This window comes from Lithobates pipiens, unplaced genomic scaffold (genome assembly GCF_037356315.1).
Source record: "Lithobates pipiens isolate NorthernLeopardFrog02 unplaced genomic scaffold, aLitPip1_a1.2 Scaffold_28, whole genome shotgun sequence".
Lineage (NCBI taxonomy): Eukaryota > Metazoa > Chordata > Amphibia > Anura > Ranidae > Lithobates > Lithobates pipiens.
Genome location: NW_027507789.1, coordinates 211712741 through 211737039, shown reverse-complemented (window position 1 = coordinate 211737039; position 24299 = coordinate 211712741).

Sequence of the window (24299 nt, the reverse complement as noted above, 5' to 3'; positions counted from 1 at the left end):
TTTATGTTAGAACTACAACTCAATAGGGGTTATTTACAAAAGGCAAATCCACTTTGCACTGAAAGTGCACTTGGAAGTGCAGTCGCTGTAGATTATAGGGGGACATGCAAGGAAAATAAAAAAACAGTATTCTAGCTTGCACATGATTGGATGATAAAATCAGCAGAGCTTCCCCTCATTTCAGATCTACCCCTTAGATTTACAGCGACTGCACTAGTAGTGCAAAGTGGATTTGCCTTTCGGAAAAACCTCCCCAATATTATTACCATATATGTGATCTTTCCCTTTGTTGCCACCATATGTACTTCTGTATACTAATTTTTAAAATTCAATAAACAAATTTGGCAAGAAAAAAAATCAGGTTGTAACAAAAGACACAGTGGCAATACTAAACCAGTAGGAGGCAGCAATGCATTAACTGTCCTTAAAGTGACACTAAAAGTATTTTTTTTTTTTAATAACAAACATGTCATACTTACCTCCACTGTGCAGCTTGTTTTGCACAGAGTGGCCCCAAACTTGTTCTTCTGGGGTCCCTCGGCGGCTCCCGCAGCTCCACCCCACATCAGCTTTCCGGGGGGGGGGGGGTTACCTTGCGGGCGCGCTCCAGAGCTCAGCATTCGGCGTCTATAGAGGCTAAATGCAGGACTAGGCCCCGCTCCCCAGTGATCACGTCATTGGATTTGATTGACAGCAGTGGGAGCCAATGGCCGCGCTGCTGTCAATCTATCCAATCAACAGCCGAGAACCCCAGACAGAGAGACAGTGCATCAAGTTTGGGGGTTCAGGTAAGTAAAATGGGGGGGGGGGGGGGTGGTCACTGTCGGGTGTTTTTTCACCTTAATGCATAGGATGCATTGAGGTGAAAAAACACAAACCTTTACAACCCCTTTAAAGCCCAACAAGCCAAATTTCTACTGACATTTCAACAAATACAGTTTTAAGTGCAAATTTCGGTATTTAAGTCACAGAGAAAATTGAGTACTCTCCGTGATACTTTTTTTATTTGCACTAACATACAATTTTTCAGGTCAAGCTTTCGGGGTATGTCCCCTTCTTCAAGGTCCAAGCAGTACTGCTTGGACCTTGAAGAAGGGGACATACCCCGAAAGCTTGTCCTGAAAAATTGTATGTTAGTGCAAATAAAAAAAGTATCACGGAGAGTACTCAATTTTCTCTGTCACAATTGCACTAATACGGCTACAATCCCATTAGGTATTTAAAGAGGAAGTAAACCCTGATGGGTTTACTTCCTCTTTGATTCCCTGCAAAGGTAAAGCATAATGGACTACTATGCATCGCATAGTAGCCCATTATGTGTCACTTACCTGACACAGGAGCCAGCGAAGTCACCACTGTCCCCTGTAGTCCGCCGCATCCATCTTCTCGGTGGGTCTCGCTGCTCCGCCGCTATCATTCGACGAAGCCACGATGACGTCACTCCCGCGCATGCGCACGGGAGCCGCCACTCACGGCATATCGCCGTTGACAGCAGCACGCTCAGTGCGCCGCTGTCTACGCCGCATGCGCCGTAGACAGCGGTGCCTGTATTTTGGCAAATATCTCCTAAACCGTGTAGGTTTCGGAGATATTTCTTGGACCTACAGGTAAGCCTTAATCTAGGCTTACCTGTAGGTCAAAGTGGTTTGTAAGGGTTTACAACCACTTTCAGTCACAATGAAGTAAAATATATAATTAGCAATGTGAGTTAAAGTAGATCTAAACGCAAAAAACGATTTAATTTTGATATAGTAAGGGCAGTTATTAACCACTTAAGGACCAGGCCCATTTCTGACACTTGTTGTTTACATGTTAAAAATCAGTATTTTTTGCTAGAAAATGACTCAGCACCCCCAAACATTATATATTTTTTTTAGCAAAGACTCTGGAGAATAAAATGGCAGTCATTGCAATATTTTATGTCACACGGTATTGCGCAGTGCTCTTTCAAATGCAATTTAAAAGAAAAGAAAAAATACACTTCACTGAATTAAAAAAACAAAAAACGAGATAGTAAAGTTAGCCCAGTTTTTTTGTTTATTGTAAAAGAAGATGTTATATGGAGTAAATAGATACCAAACATGCTACGGTTGAAAACTGCGTACTGTTCTAAGTAATATTCTATAAAAAAAAAAGTTATTTTGTTAAGGACCAAGCTTCTTTTTGACACTTGTTGTTTAAGTAGTTAAAAAAAATGGTTTAAAGAAAAAAAAAACCTAACCAAAATAGACTGACCTTGACCCTAACCCTACGTGACGCAGTGACAAATGATCACGTTTGTTGTTTTTGTACAGCCTTCTGACAGCGGCGATGAGGTCTGGGCACGTTTATCTGATGGACTGCTGACTGTCATTGAGGAAAATATGCCTGCTTCACCAAATCCTCTCCACCCTGACCCAGTATCATAGCCGAGGGAGGTATTCTAATGGATGGTCTCCAGAACCTACCTCAAGCACTTTGGACATTTATATGCTTTACACCTGGAAATACCCTAAAGCCATGAAAAATACTTTCAACTCATTCAAAGAGTGATGTTTGGCCTTGGAGAGAACAAACTTTCTCCAAAACTGCAAAGTTTTAAGAATCTCCTGTTGAGTTATAATGTTAACTTTTTTTTTTATGCACTCCTGCATTGGCGGCCTGTGCACGGTGGGCGCACGGGTGCCGTCCCCCCATCCATGCGCCCAGCGCCTTTCAGGATGCCAGACGCTTGGATTCCTATGGCAGGCGTGGGAGGGGGTGGTACTTTTTGAAGCATCTGATTAGAGACAGAGGCTCTAATAGGCTTCAAAATAGGGTGGGCTCGGGGGTGCAGAGAGTGCGCCCTGATCCCACCCAACTGTGCGACGATAGCTAATTAATTTTCACTATTTTAACACTAACCTTCCTCCAAGTCAATCAGGAGGCAGGGCGTCAGACCTGTTTCCTGATTGGCCAAAGCGCCAGGCCACCCTATTGGTTGCCTGGCACTTAGGAAGAGAAGCGGACCCAGCGGAGGAGACGCGCTGGAGTGGAGGTCGCCACCGCTCTGGTGCACTCACTGCACAGAGAAGAGCTGCTGCCTGGTGGTAAGTGTCAGGGGGGTCTGTCAGAGCTGCGGGGGAGGGGGTGCTGCAAGCCCCGCGAGTGGGGGGGGGGGTCAGTGGGCACAGTGGCTGCATTTGACAGGCACAAGTGGCTGCATTTGACAGGCACAAGTGGCTGCGTTTGATGGGCACAAGTGGATGCATTTGATGGGCATAAGTGGCTGCATTTAATGGGCACAAGTTGTTGCATTTGATGGACACAAGTGGCTGTGTTTGATGGGCACAGTGGCTGTGTTTGATGGGCACAGTGGCTGCGTTTGATGGGCACAGTGGCTGCGTTTGATGGGCACAATGGCTGCATTTGATGGGCACAAATGGCTGCATATGATGGGCACAAGTGGCTGCATATGATGGGCACAGTGGCTGCATATGATGGGCACAGTGAGTGCATATGATGGGCACACATGGCTGCATATGATGGGCACACGTGGCTGCATATGATGGGCACAATGGCTGCATATGATGGGCACAGTGAGTGCATATGATGGGAACACGTGGCTGCATATGATGGGCACAATGGCTGCATATGATGGGCACAATGGCTGCATATGATGGGCACAGTGGCTGCGTTTGATGGGCGCAATGGCTGCAATTGATGGGCACAGTGGCTGCATTTGATGGGCACAGTGGCTGCATTTGATGGGCACAGTGAGGCTTCGGCTGATGGGCACAGTGAGGCTGCAATTGATGGGGGAGGGTGGGTGTTTAAGTATTTTCCAGTTTGAGCACCAGCCCCCATTGCACTCCTGTAACCTGTTTTCAAGATACTAAAGTTAACTGACATCACAGAGCCCAGAAACCTTGTGTTTGTGTGCTGTGTTACTTTTAGATTTATTGTAATGTTCAAGTTGGCCAACTGCATTAAAATGATCTGTACTTGCAAGGCCAGCTTTTATATCTCTATAAATATATGCAATGAGTTCACTCCATGTAAGTACAGATCACTTTGAGGCAGATGGTCATCTTTAATCTCAATTATGATATATGCAATGAGTTTAGTCCAAATTGGTACTATACAATCACTCAAGTATGTTTGTTCAGAGATCCCTTTGAGGCAGCTGGACATATTGAACATCAATTGCAATATATAGGAAATGACTTTAGCCTGTATTGGTGTACAACCATGAGGTATGCCTATATTTTTTATTGTGGTGATTTGGTATGCAAGGACCAGAGACAGATCACTTTGTATATATTATAGAGATGTACAAGCTGGCCAACTGCTTCAAAGTGATCTCTCTCTGAGTAGTCCCTACTCTGCCTGTAAAAGGTCCTTTACTTGCAAGCAGAGTTAAAGTGGAAGTAAACCTCGCTGGGTTTTACTTCCTCTTTTGCTCCCGCAAGGTCTGCAAATTAAAAGCATAATGGGCTAGTATGCATTGCATACTAGCCCATTATATGACACTTGCCTACAAATGAAGCCTGCGCTGTCCTCTGTGCAGGCCATGTCCATCTTCGCCCTCTTCCTCCGGACTCCGGCTCTGTGACTGGCCACAGCCACGTGACGTCACTTCCGCACATGCACACGGGAGCTCTCAGTCACGGCACACGCTGGGGGAAGAAACAGCACGGTGGTCCGTTTCTTCACAGCGCATGCGCCAATGACGACTTTGCCACACTACAAGTGAAATATCTCCTTCTCCTTCGGCGCACGTTTAGGAGATATTTCCACTACCTATAGGTAAGCCTTATTCTAGGCTTACCCATAGGTTGAAGTCACTTAAAAGGGTTTACAACCAATTGTGGACAACCACTTGTGGGCCTATTTTCATTATGGTGTAAAATGGTATGAAGGAAAACTACAATCAACCGATTGCCGGCCCGCACTATAGCCGAATGATGGCTGCAGCATGGTTGGATACATTGACGTCCTCCCAGAATCCCGCTCTTGCGGGCCCCCTGGGGAGCGCACCCGGGAACATCCAGAGGACGTTCCAGAGGACCCGGCGCATCACGGATCACAGTAAACGGCCACTGATAGCAGCCATTTACCACGTGATCGCTCCATCAAATGACGGAGAGATCACTAGTAAACAAACCGGCGTCACGTCTGGTTCCTCTCTCCCTTCCCCGTACCTATTGGTACAGGGCGAGCGGAGAGGGGAGAGATCGGTGACAGCAGCGCTGTGGGCTGGTTGTGTGCTGCCCACAGCACTGATATGTGTCCATTACAGCCATCCATACCCAGCCATCCATAATCAGCATACCCATCCATACTTAGCATACTCATCCATCCATCCATGTTCAGCATACTCATCTATCCATCCATGCTCAGCCATCCATACTCAGCATACTCATCCATCCATCCATGCTCAGCCATCCATACTCATCCATCCATCCATGCTCAGCCATCCATCCATCCTCAACAATTCTTATCCATCCATCCATGCTTAGCCATCCCATCCACCCCCATCCATAATTAGCCATACCCAGCCATACTCAGCCGTATCCAGCCGCACACAGCCGTACCCAGCCATCCCATCTATATCCAGCCATACTCAGCTGTACCCAGCCATACTCAGCCATACTCATTCATGCACGGCCATCCCCATCCCCGGCTCACCCATACCCATTCATGCTCATCCATGTCACATCAGATATCATCAATGCCACATCCATGCCACTACAGTGCCTCACAAATGTGTAATAGGTAGTCAAATTAGATTTGAAACGTATGCCCCTAGAACACCTGACGGTGCTCCCTGCATGTTGGGCCTCTCTGTGCGGTCAGGCTGTGGAAAAGTCTCCCACATGTGGTATCGCCGTACTCAGGAGTAGCAGAATCTATTTCAGGGTGTAATTTTTTGTATGTACATGTTATGTGTTAGAAACATTGTGTAAATGAACAACGTTGTGTAAAGAAAATGCGTTTTCATTTTCTTAACACATTTTCCAAAAACTTGTAGAACAAAATGACATGCTCAAAAGACTCATTGTGCCTCGTAGATTATAACATTGGGTTGGTTTCTTTCCTAAATGGGGTCATTTTGGGACGTTTCCATTGTCCTGGTTCTCCGGGGCCTTCAAAAGTGTAAGCCCTTGTACACACGGTCGGACATTCCGACAACAAATTCCGTCGGATTTTGTCCGAAACTGGTGTTGCATAAAAACGGTCGGACAAAGTAGTCGGAAAATCCGATCGTTTGTAACACGATGACGTAATTTTGTTACGACGGGACTACGTTCAGGCTAGTAGCCAATAGCTTTGGTCTAGGAATTTGATCTGAGCAGGCGTGGGACTTTGTTATGATCGGAATTCTCTACAAACGATCGGACAAAGTCTGATCGGATCATGTTGTCGGAAAATTTTATAGCCCAGCTCTAAAACGTTGTTGGTCGGATATTCCGACAGAAACAGTCCGATGGAGCCCACACACGGTCGGATTATCCGGCAACACGGTCCGATTGGACATTTTCCGTCGGAATGTCCGACCGTGTGTACAAGGGCTAAGAGGTAGTCAGGAAATGAAATGTGTAATTTATGCTCCAAGAATGCCTGATGGCGCTCCCTGCATGTTGGGCCTCTGTATGTGGCCACACTGGGTAAAAGTCTCACACATGTGGTATCGCCAAATTCGGGAGTAATAGCAGAATGTGTTTTGGGGTGTCATTTGTGGTATGAATATGCTGTGTGTGAGAAATAAACTGATAATATGACAATTTTGTGGGAAAAAAAAGACAACAAAAATCTTGATTTTACAAAGAATTGTGGGAAAAAATGACAACTTCAAAAAACTCACCATGCCTCTTACTAAATACCTTGGAATGTCTACTTTCCAAAAAAGGGGTCTTTTGGGGGGTATTTGTACTTTCCTGGCGTGTTAGGGTCTCAAGAGATGAGATGCAAAATTTACAAAATTATATTATAACAGAAACAAAGAAAAACAATGGTTTTCATTGTGCTCTTGCAGAAAAAGGTGCAGAAAAACTCATGTCTCTGTACATGGTCTCATTAAAGCCTAAAGAATGTTTTCAAAAGCAAGTTGTTATGGAACAACATTTTAAAGAGCAATGTAATTTCTTAGAACAATAAGAAAAATATTTAAAAAAAAAATCACATTTGAACTTTGTCATTTATTTTATGTGTAACTAAGAATGGAACCACTTTTGTTATTCAGCACTGTGCTACTTTAACTGACAATTGTGCGGTCTTTTTTTTTTTTTTTATCTAGATATAGATTTGTTATAAAACATCCATTAAAAATCTAATTTCCTAATAAAGAAAATAAAAAATTGTATTCCTTTTAATATGTATTCTGTTACAGGTAAAAAAGAAAAATCCAAATAAGTGTTTATTAATTGGTTTGTGTGAAAGCTATAGCGTCTACAAATAAGGGATTAACACAGCTATAGTTACTGTAAAGCCTTGGATTGTGAGCATAATTTGTTCCGGAAACATGCTTGTAATCCAAAACACTTGTATATCAAAGCAAATTTCCCCATAAGAAATAATGTAAACTCAGATGATTCGTTCCACAACCATTTATTCATAAGTCCTTCAGTTTATAGTCCATATAAAAAGATTATAGCAATGTGACCAGGTTGTGTAACCATAAAATGTCCATCCACAAATGGAAGACTCCACAAGGGGATTAGAAGCAAAATCCAGCAGGAGCTCCAGAGTATAAAAGAGAAGAGAGGCGCCTCTAAGTGAAGAAATATGTTTCACACTTGGGCGGTAGGTGCGTCGGCAGTAAAGCGCCAATATTTTTAGCGGAGCTTTACCGTCAATTTCGCAGTGCTATTCGGCTGCTAACGAGGTGCTTTTACCCCCTGCTAGCGGCCGCACCGCTCTGCCGCTCCAGGCTTTTACACTAAAACCTTGGTTTGAGAGTGTTTTGCAAGGCAAAACTTGATATGCCAGCAATGTCTTGATATAAAAGTAGCATCAGGTCACAACTGAGTATAAAAGACAAGAGAGGTGCTTCTAGGTGTAGTAATATGGTTACATTTAATGAAGGTACAGCATTTACACCCCTTTCACACTGAGGCGCTTTACAGGCGCTACAGCGTTAAAAATAGAGCCTGCATAGCGCCTGTAAAGCGGCACAGTGTGAAAGGGGTGTAAATGTTGTACCTTCATTAAATGTAACCGTATTACTACAGTTAGAAACGCCTCTCTTCTCTTTTATACTCAGTTGTGAGAGCGGTGCGGCCACTAGCAGGGGGTAAAAGCGCCCCGTTAGCGGCCGAATAGCACTGCAAAATTTACGGTAAAGCGCCGCTAAAAATATCTGCGCTTTACCGCCGACGCACCTATCGCCCCAGTGTGAAACATATTTCTTCACTTAGAGGCACCTCCCTTTTCTTTTATACTCTGGACCTTGTGGATGGACATTTTAATGGATACACAACCTGTTCACATTGCTATAATGCTGATGCTACTTTTATATCAAGACATCGCTTGTATATCAAGTTTTGCCTTGCAAAACACTCTCAAACCAAGTTACTCTCAAACCAAGGTTTTACTGTGCTGGCAGTGATCAGTGACATACAGTGTGGTTGTGATAGTGTGGTGGGCAATCTGGAGCTAACACGCTGGCTGGGAGGGACACTAACTGACTGACATCAATAGTGACACTAATATAGTGATCAGTTAATAATAATACTGTATTAAAGCTGAGTTCCGCCAACATTTTTTTTTTTTAAAGTCAGCAGCTACAAATACTGCAGCTGCTGACTTTTAAAATATGGACTTACCTGTCAAGGGCACCCGTGATGTCCTCACCTGAAGCCGATCTAGCCCTCGGCTCTTGGGTGGAGGTGCCTCCATCTTCGGTAAGGGAATCAGGAAGTGAAGCCTTGCAGCTTCGCAGCCTGGTTCCCTACTGCGCATGCGCGAGTCGTGCTGCGCGTCCTGACTGGGCCCTGCTGTCTTCTGGGACCTGTGTGTCTCCCAGAAGACAGCGGGGGGGGATGGAGGAGGGGCCGGACATGGCATAAATCATCACGGAGCCTGCGGCGATCTTTTGTCAAAAGTGGGAGCAAATACCTGTATTAGACAGGTATCTGCTCCCCCCTCCCCCCTGAAATGTGCCAAATGTGACACCGGAGGGGGGGATGAATCCGATCAGCGGAAGTTCAGTTTGTGGGTGGAACTCTGCTTTGATGACACTGGTTGGGAAGGGGTTGTCTGTGAAGTGTAATGTGGGTCATATGTGCTGCCTTTATCTGTCTGGGAGAGGAAGCAGCCAGATCCCTGTGCTATGAACAGAGTCCCGTGTCTTTGTAAGTGTGATTTGAAAGAGCTGGTCAGCAGGTTTCAGCCACAATCCGTGGCTGAAACTTGTTGATTAACTTGTGACGCGCCCTTAACCCAGAAATAGGTCTATGCCGTACAGTTACATGGTCTGGTGTTTGCAGTCAAATTTCGGCAAGTGGCAAGAGATTAATGTGAAATGGATATTTGGAAAAAACGAAGAGAACACACGTAACGCTTACTTGGTCTTTTTAAGGCAATCGGTTTGCATGGTTTTAACAAGTAAAGCGGATTTCTGTGAAAATTAAAGGCAACTCAAACATTTAAAGTTGCAGAAAATATCACATTAGTTAGCCCAACTGAAATAAATGTGTCATTTGGAATACAATCAGCACTAAAATTAACTTGAAATTATTTTGTTATTTGAAATAACAAATCTGAGTACTCCATACTGAGATAAGAGTTTGCCTAAAGTACATTTTTCAAGTACTATACACGATTTGTTTTTAGTTGCGTATACTAAATTGTAAGTACACCACACTCAATAAACATTTGTAGGTAGAAAATACAATTCCTATTCCAGTTTACTTGTTTTTTTTTTTTTTTTTTTAGACAATCAGTTTGCATGCTTTTTTTTAAGTAAGGTTTACTAATTGGATTTTACAGTCCATCGGGCTCAGCCAGCCAGGCCAGGCTCTTCCTCCGGACATTGCATCCGCCGGACCCGCTGATTGGTTCCAGCTGTGTCCAATCACAAAGTGAGCGGATTGCCAGTGGAGTGCGTGTGCACCCCAGACCTGAGAGTGCAGAGTCACCTACCTGTCTGTGATTGTGTGCAGAGGAGCCGCTGCCCCGCAGTAAATGTACTAGAGCTGGGCCATTTTCTCAAAAAAAAGGATCTGCGATTTAAAAAAAAAAAAAAACTTGATTCACAATTCGAATTGAGTTTTTTTTTTTTTTGATGGACACCGCACCGGTCCTGAGGAGCTGCAGGCAGGAGTTTTTAAGCGAGGCCGCGGCTTCGGCCTAGTCCGCAGCGTCCGTCCTCGCCGACTAGGCCAAAGCCGCGGCCTCACCTAAAAACTCCTGCCTGCAGCTCCTCAGGACCGGCGTGGTGTCAGAGAAAAAAAAAATCCCGGAGCCTCGCTCCTCTCCCTGGAGCTGTCATAGCAACTTACAGCTTCACGGCCGAGCGCACGCTGCGCGAGTTGCAATGCGCTCCGTTATTGGCCAGCCAATCTTCTGGGACCTGTGTAGTGTCCAAAAAGATCGCTGGCAGGGAAGGGCCACCTAGGGGGAGAGGAGGAGTCTCCTAGGGCAAGAGGAGGGGCCACCTAGGACGAGAGGAGGAGTCGCCTAGGCTAGGTGGCCGAGAACAAGAAGGAGGAAGTGGGACAGGAAGTCCCACTAAAAAGAGGGTACACACTCCCCCCCTCCCCCCCAAAAAATGACATGCCAAGTGTGGCATGCTAGGGGGTGAGGAAATCCGCTTTAAGGAGGGATGTGCTACCTCCAGGCTCACCTCCCTCCATCTATCCATTAGAATGCATGTGTTTCCACTGTGAAGGCTTATATAAATTTACAACAGTTAGGACTGCAGATTATACTGGGATGTCGTGAAGAGGCTCTGCAGCTTATGCATGTTTGCAAATGTGTGCTAACAAAACCCTTGCTTTTAAAGTACACTGTCGGACAGGTCAATTTGGTTAGTAAGCAGACTGCTTGGTGAGTTGAGCTGGGAATTTTCTTTGGTTTTGTTTTGCATGATCTGAAGTGTCAACTTTGTGTAAAAAAAAAAAAAAAAAAAAATCTTCCATGAGCTCTACATGTCTCTCAGCAAATTCCTTGGGGTGTCTACTTTCCAAAAAGGGGTAATTTGGGGGGTGGGGGGTGTGAACTGCCCTGGCGTTTTTAGCACCTCACAAAATGTGATTGGCAGATAGAAAGTAAAAGCTGTATCAATTAAAATATATAGAATATCCCATAGTTTGTAAACGCTATAACTTTTGCGCAAACCAGTCAATATACACATATTGGGATTATTTTTATCAAATACATATTGGCCTAAATTTATGACAACATTTTAGTTTATTGGATATTTTTTAACAAAATGTAGAAAATATAGTTTTTTTTTTTTTTTTTAAACTTGCAGCCTTTTTTCTTTAGATCATAAAAAATAAAAAATAAAACCCAGTGGTGATCAAATACCACCAAAAGAAAGCTCTATTGGTGTGAAAAAAGGACACAAATTTAGTTTGGGTACAGCCTTGCATGTCTGTGCAATTACCTGTTAAAGTAGCGCACTGCCAAATAACAAAAAAAAAACCCTGGTTAGGAAGGGGGTAAAACCTTCCTGAGGGCAAGTGGCTAAGTATACATTGCAATGATCTGCCTGATTGGATACAAATTGATCACATAGCCCAGATAGATCCTTCTTTTACATCGTTTTGTTAGAGCAAAGGCTGGTTGTACATAGAGTGTATGGTCAGATTGTAATGTGTATGGTGCATCTTAAACAACTCTTGTATTAACAAACGTATAATTTTAACATTAAATAAAGTAGGAATTCCTTACTGTGTTCTATCACAAAGCAAAAAACATTAAAGCTAATCTGCCACAAACCTATAGACCTGTGAGAGAAAACCTCAGATAGAAGTTGCCATTCTTTGCCCTGAGATGTGACCTTAGCTTGCCCTTGACGGCCCTCAAACTCAAATAAAATAGAATGACAGCTTCCATCTGAGGCTTCTCTCACAGGTCTAAAACTTTGTGGTAGATTCAGTTAATACCTTGACAGTCATGTTGAAGGCCGGCTGAGGCTTGGTCACTTCCTGGCTTCAGTCAGGTCACTCTCCCAGCTCACTGACCTGGTTAAAAGAAGATTTCAGGTTGTAACACATTGCTTTAAAATCGTTCCTCTCCAGCTGAAAATCTGAAATGCAGCAGTACTCGTGTAGCTGTGCGTGTAATCTGAGCTTCAGTTATATAAACAGTCTACAATACACATTAAATTTAAAGTGGACCTTTCACAAAAACTGCAAGTTCCCCTAATTTAGTGAGCAGCACTGCAGGGGGGCCGAGCACACAGGGGGGAATCAGATGTGGGCAACACAGGGAAGGGATCAGGGCAGCGGGACAATTACAGAAGGATGCGCTGTGTCTCTCCCTCCAGCAGCTAAAAGCCAGCCCCCCCCTCCCTTCTGCTGGCTTTCAGCTGCTGGAGGGAGAGATGCAGACACAATGCATCAGTCTGTAATTTTCCTCCTGTTCCCACTCCCTGTGCTGCCCACATTTGATCCCCCCCCCATCTGCCTGGGCCCTACCTCATCCCCCCCGCAGCAGTGCCAGCTGCTGTGGGTGCACAGGCAGATAGAGAGTGGGGAAGAAGCCGGTAAATATGTCAATTACTGGCCCCTTCCTTTCCTGAAATGGATACAGTAAGCGATTGGTGTCTCAAAGTAGAGATGTCAGGGGCCCAATTAGATCGCTGATATTTCACCCAAGCACACCCCTAACCCCCCCTCATCAACAGAGTTGTAAAAGAAAATTTTAAAAATCCTTTTAAAAAATCTTAAAACTAAAAGTCTTTTTAAAATTGTAAAAAAAAATTTTTTTTTTAGAAAAATTATTTAAAAAAAATTCGATTTTCGTAATTTGGAGTGTAAACTGGAAAGGGTGGGGGTAGGCCCTGTCAGGTAGGCTGTATGGGGCCCTGTGATTTCTAACAGCAGCCCTGCCTTCGGTAATATACCTACCTTCCCTTTAGCCCTTATACACACGATCGGAGATTCCGACGGAATGTGTCCGATCGGAGCGTTTTGTCGGATATTCCGACTGTGTGTGGTCTGCATCGGACTGTTTCCGTTGGAATAGCCGTCGGACCAAATTTTCCAACTTGCCGGAAATATTTTCCAACAAAATGCTCCGATCGGACATACTCCGATCATGTGTAGAGAATTCCGATCGGACAAAGTGTCACGCATGCTCAGATCAAATTCCTACACCAAAGCTATTGGCTACTAGCCTGAATGTAGTCCCGTCGTAACGAAATAACGTCATCACATTGTGAACGATCGGATTTTTGGACAACTTCGTCCGACCGGGTGCATACAATAGTTTCAGACAAAATCCGACGGACAAAATCCGACGGATTTGGTTGTCGGAATCTCCGACCGCGTGTACAAGGGCTTAGAGCAGTGGTTCTCAACCTGGGGGTCGAATGAAGATTTGCCCGAATCCTGGGCTGTTCCTGAAGCCCACGCCCCTCTCCCTACCTTCTCTTGGCCACCCAGCAGGGCTGTTCCTGGAACCCGCTGCTGCCCACTCAGCCTCTTCACAGTGGCCCATTCAGTTCATGGCATGGCTGGGGGGCAGAGACTAGAGGTCAGCTGACTGGTGAGGAATGCGAAGTGGGAGATGCTGGAGGAGACCCCATCTCGTGATTTCGGCATAGGTGTCACTGCTACGAGACACCACAAAGTCTGAGACACAGTGAAGCCAGGGACACAGTGAGCAACACTACCTGTGATTATACATGCCATTAAAAGTCTCCACTACAGTTCTCAGATCAGCAGATGACCTTGATCAATGACCTTGAGCACCTAAGTTGGCTGATCAGAATTCCACCCCAGCACTGCTACTGATCCCCCCCCCCAGCGCTGCCACTCATCCCAACTCCCCGCCAGCGCTGCTACTCATCCCATTTCCCCCACAAAGGAGTAAGAAAAGGAATACAAATAGAGAATACATGGAAGCGAGAGGAAAAGAGGGGGAGGAACAAATAAAAAGGGAGAGAAAGTATAGGAGAAAGAACAAGAAAGACAGCTAGAGAGAGGGATGAGGAAAAAATAAGAGATTAGGATAGAGAGAGATAAAAGGGAAAGAAAGGAGAAAAAAAAGAGAGTAGTACATCCTAAAATGTACCAGAAGGGGCTTTAATACTGTACGAGTAGAAGGGACTCAGCGCTAAATGTCCATGGGTTAGGGGCGCGAATTACTTGTCTTGCCTTGGGTGCTGACAACCCACGCTATGAAAATAATTTTACTGCTAAAATTTCCCAAGTAATGGAGACCCCTATCAAGGGGTCACGGCACTAGAAAGGTTGAGAACTACTGCAGTGTTAATTTAGTCGACTAAAATGACTAAAACATTTTAGTTGACTAAATGAATACTATTTTAGTCGACTAAAATACGACTAAAACTAAAACAATTGAGGTGACTAAAATGAGACTAAAACTAAAATGCCATTTTAGTCAAAAGACTAAGACTACAACTAAATTGCAATTACTGAAATGTACTGGAGATTTTAGTCGACTAAAACATAGGACATTTTAGTAGACTAAAATGTACTGGAGATTTAGTCGACTAAATACGGCTAAAGCGAAAACAATTGCGGAAGACTAAAATGGGACTAAAACTAAAATGCCATTTTAGTCCTAAGACTAAAATTAACAGTGAACCACTGCTGTAGAGCGTGGGCTGCACTTCTCTGGATGAAGCTCAGAGAAGCGGGCAGTCAGGTCTCTGAACTATTCTCTTCATCACATCATGCCAGGCTCAAGCTACTCACCACCTACCAGCATTTATGGACAATGAGAATAAAAGGACCGTGTTTATATAGAGTTAGAGGAATTATGTGAAAATCTGAATCCTACATAAAACTGTTTATTTTTGAAGAGTTCATAGCGATGGGATGTAGCATGGCCACGGTCTTTAACCATCTCCTGCTGTATGCTTACAAGTACAAAATTACATTATGCGTTTATAACTTGAAACGGATATTTCATGGAGTATGGCCTTAATAGAAGTGCACACACAACAATCCAGCCAGTGTTTTATAATAGCGGGCACAAGCTCCTTCTCCTTCCTGATGAGGAACGCAGTGGGGGCTGAACTTTAATAAATAAATTAAATCAGAGCACAGGATCATTCTGGGAGAGAGCTGGAGCAGTCACAAGTTGGATTCTATATGTAGAATGGGTTTTACACTTGTTGTATTCATCGATGATTCTAAAATGAGAACTCTTATGTTTAATACTCCCGGTCGCTCCTGTATAAAGCTCGCCATACACGTGACTGTACAGTAGGGTTGCAACCTTTTCTTCAATCCAAACACTATTTTCTTTTATTTTTAGTATACACTATAAGATTGTAAAAGACCGGGGACACTTTTGGTTGCCCCAAGGAGAGTGCGCCACAATGAAAGGCGAGTGTGGCCAAATTGTGGCCAGGGGTGGTGCTACCATTAGGCGGACAAGGCAGCCGCCTAGGGCACACTGCCACCTAGGGCACCCGGCCGCTGGTTATCCTACTCCCACACTGTTCACAGAGCTTGCAACTATCCACCAGGCAGCCGCTCTGACATGTGTCCAGCACCCCCCCCCCCCCCCCTCCCAGCAGGACGCTCTCCGCTCTGACATGTGTTCATCAATCTCCTCCCGTATGGCTCTCCGCTCTGACACATCTCTGACATGTAACATGTGTCCAGCAACCCCCCTCAGGGCGCTCTCCGCTCTGACATGTGTCCAGGCAGACCCCCCGAGCGGCTCTCCGCTCTGACATGTGTCCAGGCCGACCCCCCCCCCCCTAGCGGCTCTCCGCTCTGACATGTGTCCAGGCCGACCCCCCCCCCCCCCTAGCGGCTCTCCGCTCTGACATGTGTCCAGGCCGACCCCCCCCCCCCCCCCTAGCGGCTCTCCGCTCTGACATGTGTCCAGGCCGACCCCCCCCCCCCCCTAGCGGCTCTCCGCTCTGACATGTGTCCAGGCAGACCCCCCCCCCCGAGCGGCTCTCCGCTCTGACATGTGTCCAGGCAGACCCCCCCCCCCGAGCGGCTCTCCGCTCTGACATGTGTCCAGGCAGACCCCCCCCCCCCCCGAGCGGCTCTCCGCTCTGACATGTGTCCAGGCAGACCCCCCAAGAGGCTCTACGCTCTGACATGTGTCCAAGTAGCCCCCCCCACGAGCGGCTCTACGCTCTGACATGTGTCCAAGTAGCCCCCCCCACGAGCGGTTCTACGCTCTGACATGTGTCCAGGCCGACCCCCCCCCCCCCCCCCCTAGCGGCTCTCCGCTCTGACATGTGTCCAGGGAGACCCCCCCCCCCCCCCCGAGTGGCTCTCCGCTCTGACATGTGTCCAGGCAGACCCCCCCCCCCCCGAGCAGCTCTCCGCTCTGACATGTGTCCAGGCAGACCCCCCGAGCAGCTCTCCGCTCTGACATGTGTCCAGGCAGACCCCCCGAGCAGCTCTCCGCTCTGACATGTGTCCAGGCAGACCCCCCCCCCCCCCGAGCGGCTCTCCGCTCTGACATGTGTCCAGGCAGACCCCCCAAGCGGCTCTGCGCTCTGACATGTGTCCAAGTAGCCCCCCCCCACGAGCGGCTCTACGCTCTGACATGTGTCCAGGCATCCCCCCCCCCCACAAGCGGCTCTACGCTCTGACATGTGTCCAGGCAGCCCCCCCCCCACGAGCGGCTCTACGCTCTGACATGTGTCCAGGCAGACCCCCCCCCCCCCACGAGCGGCTCTACACTCTGACAAGTGTCCAGGCAGACCCCCCGAGCGGCTCTCCACTCTGACATGTGTCCAGGCAGACCCCCCCCTGAGTGGCTCTCCGCTCTGACATGTGTCCAGGCAGACCCCCCGAGCAGCTCTCCGCTCTGACATGTGTCCAAGTAGCCCCCCCGAGCAGCTCTCCACTCTGACATGCGTCCAGGCAGACCCCCCCCCGAGCAGCTCTCCGCTCTGACATGTGTCCAGGCAGACCCCCCGAGCAGCTCTCCGCTCTGACATGTGTCCAGGCAGACCCCCCCCCCCCCCCCCACAAGCGGCTCTACGCTCTGACATGTGTCCAGGCAGCCCCCCCCCACGAGCGGCTCTACGCTCTGACATGTGTCCAGGCATCCCCCCACAAGCGGCTCTACGCTCTGACATGTGTCCAGGCAGACCCCCCGAGCGGCTCTCCACTCTGACATGTGTCCAGGCAGACCCCCCCCCCCCCCGAGCGGCTCTCCGCTCTGACATGTGTCCAGGCAGACCCCCCAAGCGGCTCTACGCTCTGACATGTGTCCAAGTAGCCCCCCCCCACGAGCGGCTCTACGCTCTGACATGTGTCCAGGCAGCCCCCCCCCCCCCACAAGCGGCTCTACGCTCTGACATGTGTCCAGGCAGCCCCCCCCCCCCCACGAGCGGCTCTACGCTCTGACATGTGTCCAGGCAGCCCCCCCCCCACGAGCGGCTCTATACTCTGACATGTGTCCAGGAAGACCCCCCGAGCGGCTCTCCACTCTGACATGTGTCCAGGCAGACCCCCCGAGCAGCTCTACGCTCTGACATGTGTCCAGGCAGCCCCCCCCCCCACAAGCGGCTCTACGCTCTGACATGTGTCCAGGCAGCCCCCCCCCACGAGCGGCTTTACGCTCTGACATGTGTCCAGGCAGCCCCCCCCCCACGAGCGGCTCTACACTCTGACAAGTGTCCAGGCAGACCCCCCGAGCGGCTCTCCACTCTGACATGTGTCCAGGCAGACCCCCCCCCCCCCCGAGTGGCTCTCCGCTCTGACATGTGTCCAGGCAGACCCCCCGAGCAGCTCTACGCTCTGACATGTGTCCAAGTAGCCCCCCCGAGCAGCTCTCCACTCTGACATGTGTCCAGGCAGACCCCCCCCCCCCCCACGAGCGGCTCTACACTCTGACAAGTGTCCAGGCAGACCCCCCGAGCGGCTCTCCACTCTGACATGTGTCCAGGCAGACCCCCCCCTGAGTGGCTCTCCGCTCTGACATGTGTCCAGGCAGACCCCCCGAGCAGCTCTCCGCTCTGACATGTGTCCAAGTAGCCCCCCCGAGCAGCTCTCCGCTCTGACATGTGTCCAGGCAGACCCCCCCCCGAGCAGCTCTCCGCTCTGACATGTGTCCAGGCAGACCCCCCGAGCAGCTCTCCGCTCTGACATGTGTCCAGGCAGACCCCCCCACAAGCGGCTCTACGCTCTGACATGTGTCCAGGCAGCCCCCCCCCACGAGCGGCTCTACGCTCTGACATGTGTCCAGGCATCCCCCCACAAGCGGCTCTACGCTCTGACATGTGTCCAGGCAGACCCCCCGAGCGGCTCTCCACTCTGACATGTGTCCAGGCAGACCCCCCCCCCCCCCGAGCGGCTCTCCGCTCTGACATGTGTCCAGGCAGACCCCCCAAGCGGCTCTACGCTCTGACATGTGTCCAAGTAGCCCCCCCCCACGAGCGGCTCTACGCTCTGACATGTGTCCAGGCAGCCCCCCCCCCCCCCCCACAAGCGGCTCTACGCTCTGACATGTGTCCAGGCAGCCCCCCCCCCCCCCCCACGAGCGGCTCTACGCTCTGACATGTGTCCAGGCAGCCCCCCCCCCACGAGCGGCTCTATACTCTGACATGTGTCCAGGAAGACCCCCCGAGCGGCTCTCCACTCTGACATGTGTCCAGGCAGACCCCCCGAGCAGCTCTACGCTCTGACATGTGTCCAGGCAGCCCCCCCCCCCACAAGCGGCTCTACGCTCTGACATGTGTCCAGGCAGCCCCCCCCCACGAGCGGCTTTACGCTCTGACATGTGTCCAGGCAGCCCCCCCCCCCACGAGCGGCTCTACACTCTGACAAGTGTCCAGGCAGACCCCCCGAGCGGCTCTCCACTCTGACATGTGTCCAGGCAGACCCCCCCCCCCGAGTGGCTCTCCGCTCTGACATGTGTCCAGGCAGACCCCCCGAGCAGCTCTACGCTCTGACATGTGTCCAAGTAGCCCCCCCGAGCAGCTCTCCACTCTGACATGTGTCCAGGCAGACCCCCCCCCCCCCAAGCGGCTCTCCGCTCTGACATGTGTCCAGGCAGACCCCCCGAGCAGCTCTCCGCTCTGACATGTGTCCAGGCAGACCCCCCCCCCCCGAGCAGCTCTCCGCTCTGACATGTGTCCAGGCAGACCCCCCGAGCAGCTCTCTGCTCTGACATGTGTCCAGGCAGACCCCCCCCCCCCAAGCGGCTCTCCACTCTGACATGTGTCCAGGCAGACCCCCCGAGCAGCTCTCCGCTCTGACATGTGTCCAGGCAGACCCCCCGAGCAGCTCTCCGCTCTGACATGTGTCCAGGCAGACCCCCCCCCCCCCAAGCGGCTCTCCACTCTGACATGTGTCCAGGCAGACCCTCTGAGCGGTCCTCCGCTCTGACATGTGTCCAGGCAGACCCCCCGAGCGGCCCTCCGCTCTGACATGTGTCCAGGCAGACCCCCCGAGCGGCCCTCCGCTCTGACATGTGTTCAGGCAGCCCCCCCCCCAGCGGCTCTCTGCTCTGAGTCTGGCACTCTGACATGTGTTCAGCCCCTCCTCCTGTGAGGCTGCATTGATTGGCAGTGGTGAAGCGGCATTGATGGACATTGATGTGTGAAAGGGGCCTAACAATTTCTAATATTTTTGTAAGGGGACGACGACAGAATAACCAATTGTCGTGTGAGTTTGGTTCCCACTTCATGTAAAACGATGTACCCGTACGTCGGTACTTTGGCGCTAAATACCGTTGTTATGGCAGCAGCTAGCTGCCATAACCCCCAGTGTTTTCGGGAATGCCGTGCATTTCTCTTTAAGATATAGGTGGTCTCTGTGGCTGATTCGCCGCAGGATCACTTTTATCGTGGCGGGAGACATGCCAGCCATCTCTGCTGCTTACCGGACTCGCCGGTAGCAACGGAGATGATCGCGTCCTGTCCCCCCACTGCCTAGATGCCGAGAGAGGGAAAGATGGCCCCCGCCCAGCTCCACAGAGTTGGAGGGCGGAAGCGACATCAAACGCCACTTCCTCCCGGTGCTCTTAAAGGATTTTATTTTTATTTATTTTTATTGCATTTTAGTGTAAATATGAGATGTGAGGTCTTTTTGACCCCAAATCTCATATTTAAGAGGACCTGTCATGCTTTTTTTCTATTACAAGGGATGTTTACATTCCTTGTAATAGGAATGAAAGTGACCCAACTTTTTTTTTTTAAACTGTGAAAAAATAAATAAAATCAAGTAAAATAAATAATAAAAAAATTATTTTTTAAAAGCGCCCCATCCCGACGAGCTTGCGTGCAGAAGCGAACACATATACGTGAGTAGCGCCCACATATGAAAAAACGGTGGTCAAACCACACATGTGAGGTATCGCCGCAATCGGTAGAGCGAGAGCAATAATTCTAGCCTTAGACCTCCTCTGTAACTCAAAACATGTAACCTGTAGAATTTTTTAAACTTTGCATATGGAGATTTTTAACAGTAAAAGTTTGTCGCTATTCCACAAGCGGGCGCAATTTTGAAGCGTGACATGTTGGGTTTCAATTTTGTCGGCGTAACATTATCTTTCACAATATAAAAAAAAAAATTTGGGATAACTTTACTGTTGTCTTATTTTTTAATTAAAAAAAGTGAATTGTTCCAAAAAATAGTGCGCTTGTAAGACCGCTGCGAAAATACGGTGTGACAGAAAGTATTGCAACGACAGACATTTTATTCTCTAGGGTGGGGGTTCTAAGTCATTTTCTGGCAAAAAAAAAAATATTTTAACTTGTAAACACCACATCTAAAAAAGAGGCCTGGTCCTTAGGTGGTTAAGCAGGCCATACTTGTAGTATACTGAAAAGAAAATTCCAGTGCCGAAACCGAAAATTGAGGATGCACTCGGCCGAAAAACGAAATGAACAGTATTTCATTTTTTTTTTTTTTTTTATGTAATTAATGTGACTAGCATTTTTGCATTGAAGTCACTACGGGTCGTTTTTGCATTAAAGTCAATAGGACGTGATCTTGCATCGAAGTCACTGCGGGACGTTTTTGCATTAAAGTCAATGCGAAGCGATCTTGCATTGCAGTTAATGGGGTGCAATTTTGCATTGAAGTTACTAGGGGGGGTGATTTTGCATTGAAGTCTATAGTGCGCGATTTTGCACTGAAGACTATGGGACACGATTTTGCATTGAAGTCTATAGGATGCGATTTCTGCACTGAAGTCTATGGCATGCAATTATGCATTGAAGTCACTAGGGGGCGTTTTTTTGCATTGGAGTCTATGGGACGTGACTTTGAATTCAAGTCTTTAGGCCATGACTTTGCATTGAAGTCTATGGGACGTGACTTTGCCTTGACGTCCCTAGGGGACATTTTGCATTGAAGTCTATGGGACACGATTTTGCATTAAAGTCTATGAGGCACGATTTTACATTAAAGTCTAAGGGACACAGCATGCCATTATCGACACCTTTGTTTTTGTTTTTTTAATCGGCAAACGCTGATAACCCTATTTTCGGGACGTTAATTTCCGGCGGCCGATAGATCAGTGCATCCCTAGGACATACATCTTACAATCTGGCTGTACAATCTCTGTACAAATCTTCCTTATTTTTACCAAAACTACGAAGACGGACATAGTGTTATTTCAGGTTCTATGGTTTCAAACCGAAATGTTTCAGTATATTTTCTTCTTCCCTGTGCCTGTATATCTGTATTATCTTGGTAGATTTTCTACTATGTCATGATAAAAAAATTCTAAATAAAAAAAACTAAGATTACTACTCCCTAGATATGTTTACTGCTCAAAAATGTGTTTGTTTTCGTTTCATTCGTTTTTTGTTTTTTTCATAAATTCGACAATTTGAAAAATTCGTAAATTCGAAAAATTAGTAAATTTGAAGAATCGGAATTTGTAAATTTGAAAATATGGAGATTCATAAATTCGAAAATTCGGAATTCATAATTTAGAAATTCGTAAAATCGAAAATTTGTCATTTAAACAAAAAAAAAAATCGGAATTCCTGAAGTCGTAAATTCAAAAATTCGGAAATTCAAAAATCAGAAAATTCAAAAATAAGAAATGAAAACCCAAAAATTAGAAGGAACGAGAATCCAAAAATCTAAAAATTTTAATAACTAACTAGCTAACTAATAATAACTATTAAATGACAGGTATTACAGGTTACAGGTAATTACAGGTATTGGAATTTCCCTTCAAATTTGGCTGTTGGTGAACGTAACGAATACGAATTTATCTGAAGTTACTAATTATCCGAAATAAAGATGCTAAACAAATGGAATGGAATGGAATAAATAATAATAATACATTTTATTATTATTATTATTATTATTATTGGTAGTTATTATTATTCATTTGTTACATTCCATTCTTTTAGATACGGCATTCGTTCGTACGAATAATTCGTAACTTTGGCTAAATTTGTATTTGTTACGTTCACAAACAACCAAATTTGAAAGGAAATTCCAATACCTATAATTTAATAGTTACTAATAGTTGACTTATTATTCGTTACTATTTCAAATTTTCTAATTTTTGAGTTTTCATTCTTTTGAATTTTCAAATTTTCATTTTTTTGGGATTGCCGAATTTCCGAATTTTTCGAATTTCCAAATTTTGGATTTTCGAATTCTCAAATATCCGAATTTTCAAAACATTTTGATTTTTCAGATCTCTGGCACCACCATATTGGATATAGGACCAGAAAGTGTTGTGTGAACTTGCGCATGTGCAGTGGTGGGGGAGCCCACTGAGAACCATCAGCAAGTCACAGCCGGCCCCCGACAGCGCATGCGTAAGATCACTCGGCGCTTTCAAACTGGTCCCGCAGCCTCCCGGAACATGGGATGTATGATATGTCCCAGGGGGTTGCAGGTGGATGGGCCGGGGGGGGGGGGGGGGGGAGAATTTTCTATTTTAAGTGAAGATTTATTCTTACTTTAAAGTGCCACTAAACCCACATCATAAAAAAACTACCAATAAATGGTGGATTACATGCTGTTCATACTCACTCAGTCACTATGAGATACATTTTCCATATTCTACAAAAAAAACTTGGTTGATCCTGCTGCTATCCATCTCCCCCTGCTGTCCATGTCCCCAATTTAGCTAGGGACTTTGCAGCTGTGGTGGCTACTCTTCACATGCTCACTTTTCAGTGAGTTTCTATGCTGAGCATTTCCTCCCTATCACATCGGAGTAGTGACTATAGAATCAGACATATGGGAGAATACACAGTGGTAAATGTAGTATGGGAGTATACACAGTGGTAAATGACAGCCCACTCCCTCCCTCCTCCTCCATGCCCACTAACCAGCAAAACACAATGGGGGCGGGATATTACATGTAGATTAATGGAGTCTTCACCTCCCTCTTATTCTAAGCCCCTGTACACACGGTCGGAGATTTCCACAACCAAATTCGTCAGATTTTGCCTGTCGGATTTTGTCCGTCGGATCTTGTCCGAAACTGTTGCATACACACGGTCGGACAAAGTTGGCAAAAAACCCGATCTTTCAGAACGTGATGACGTAATTTCGTTACGATGGGACTACATTCAGGCTAGTAGCCAATAGCTTTGATGTAGGAATTTTATCTGAGCATGTGTGGCACTTGGTCCGATCAAAATTCTCTACACATGATCGGAGTATGTCCGATCGGCCCGGTTGGTCGGGAAATATTTCCAACAAGTTGGAAAATTGGGTCCGACGGATATTCCGACTGAATCAGTCCGATGCAGACCACACACAGTCGGATTATCCGACAACACGGTCCGATAGGACACATCCCGACGGATTCTCCGACCGTGTGTACAAGGGCTAAGAGGAGCCTATGACTGGCGTGAATCCGCCCCCACACCATGGTATTGCCAAAAAATAATGAGCATTTGATTTCAAATATAAATTTGTATGCCAATTTAAAACAATTTATTGGTATTATTTATTTTTACTCTGTATTCCAAAGGCAGTGTTTTTTATATTGTTTTTATTTTGAACGTGTGACCAGTAGACGAGGACAAGAAGGTCCTCCTGCAGACAGGCTGGGAGAGAGCTGGGTCATGCGACAGCTGGATATTGATTAGGAAAAAGGTACTTAGATGTTTGTTTTTTTAAATTAAAATAATGACAGTGCCGTCATTCACATACAAAAAAGAGAAGGGACAATGTCATTTAAACAGTGTGTGTTTAATATCACTTTAAAAATGTTGATCCATCTTG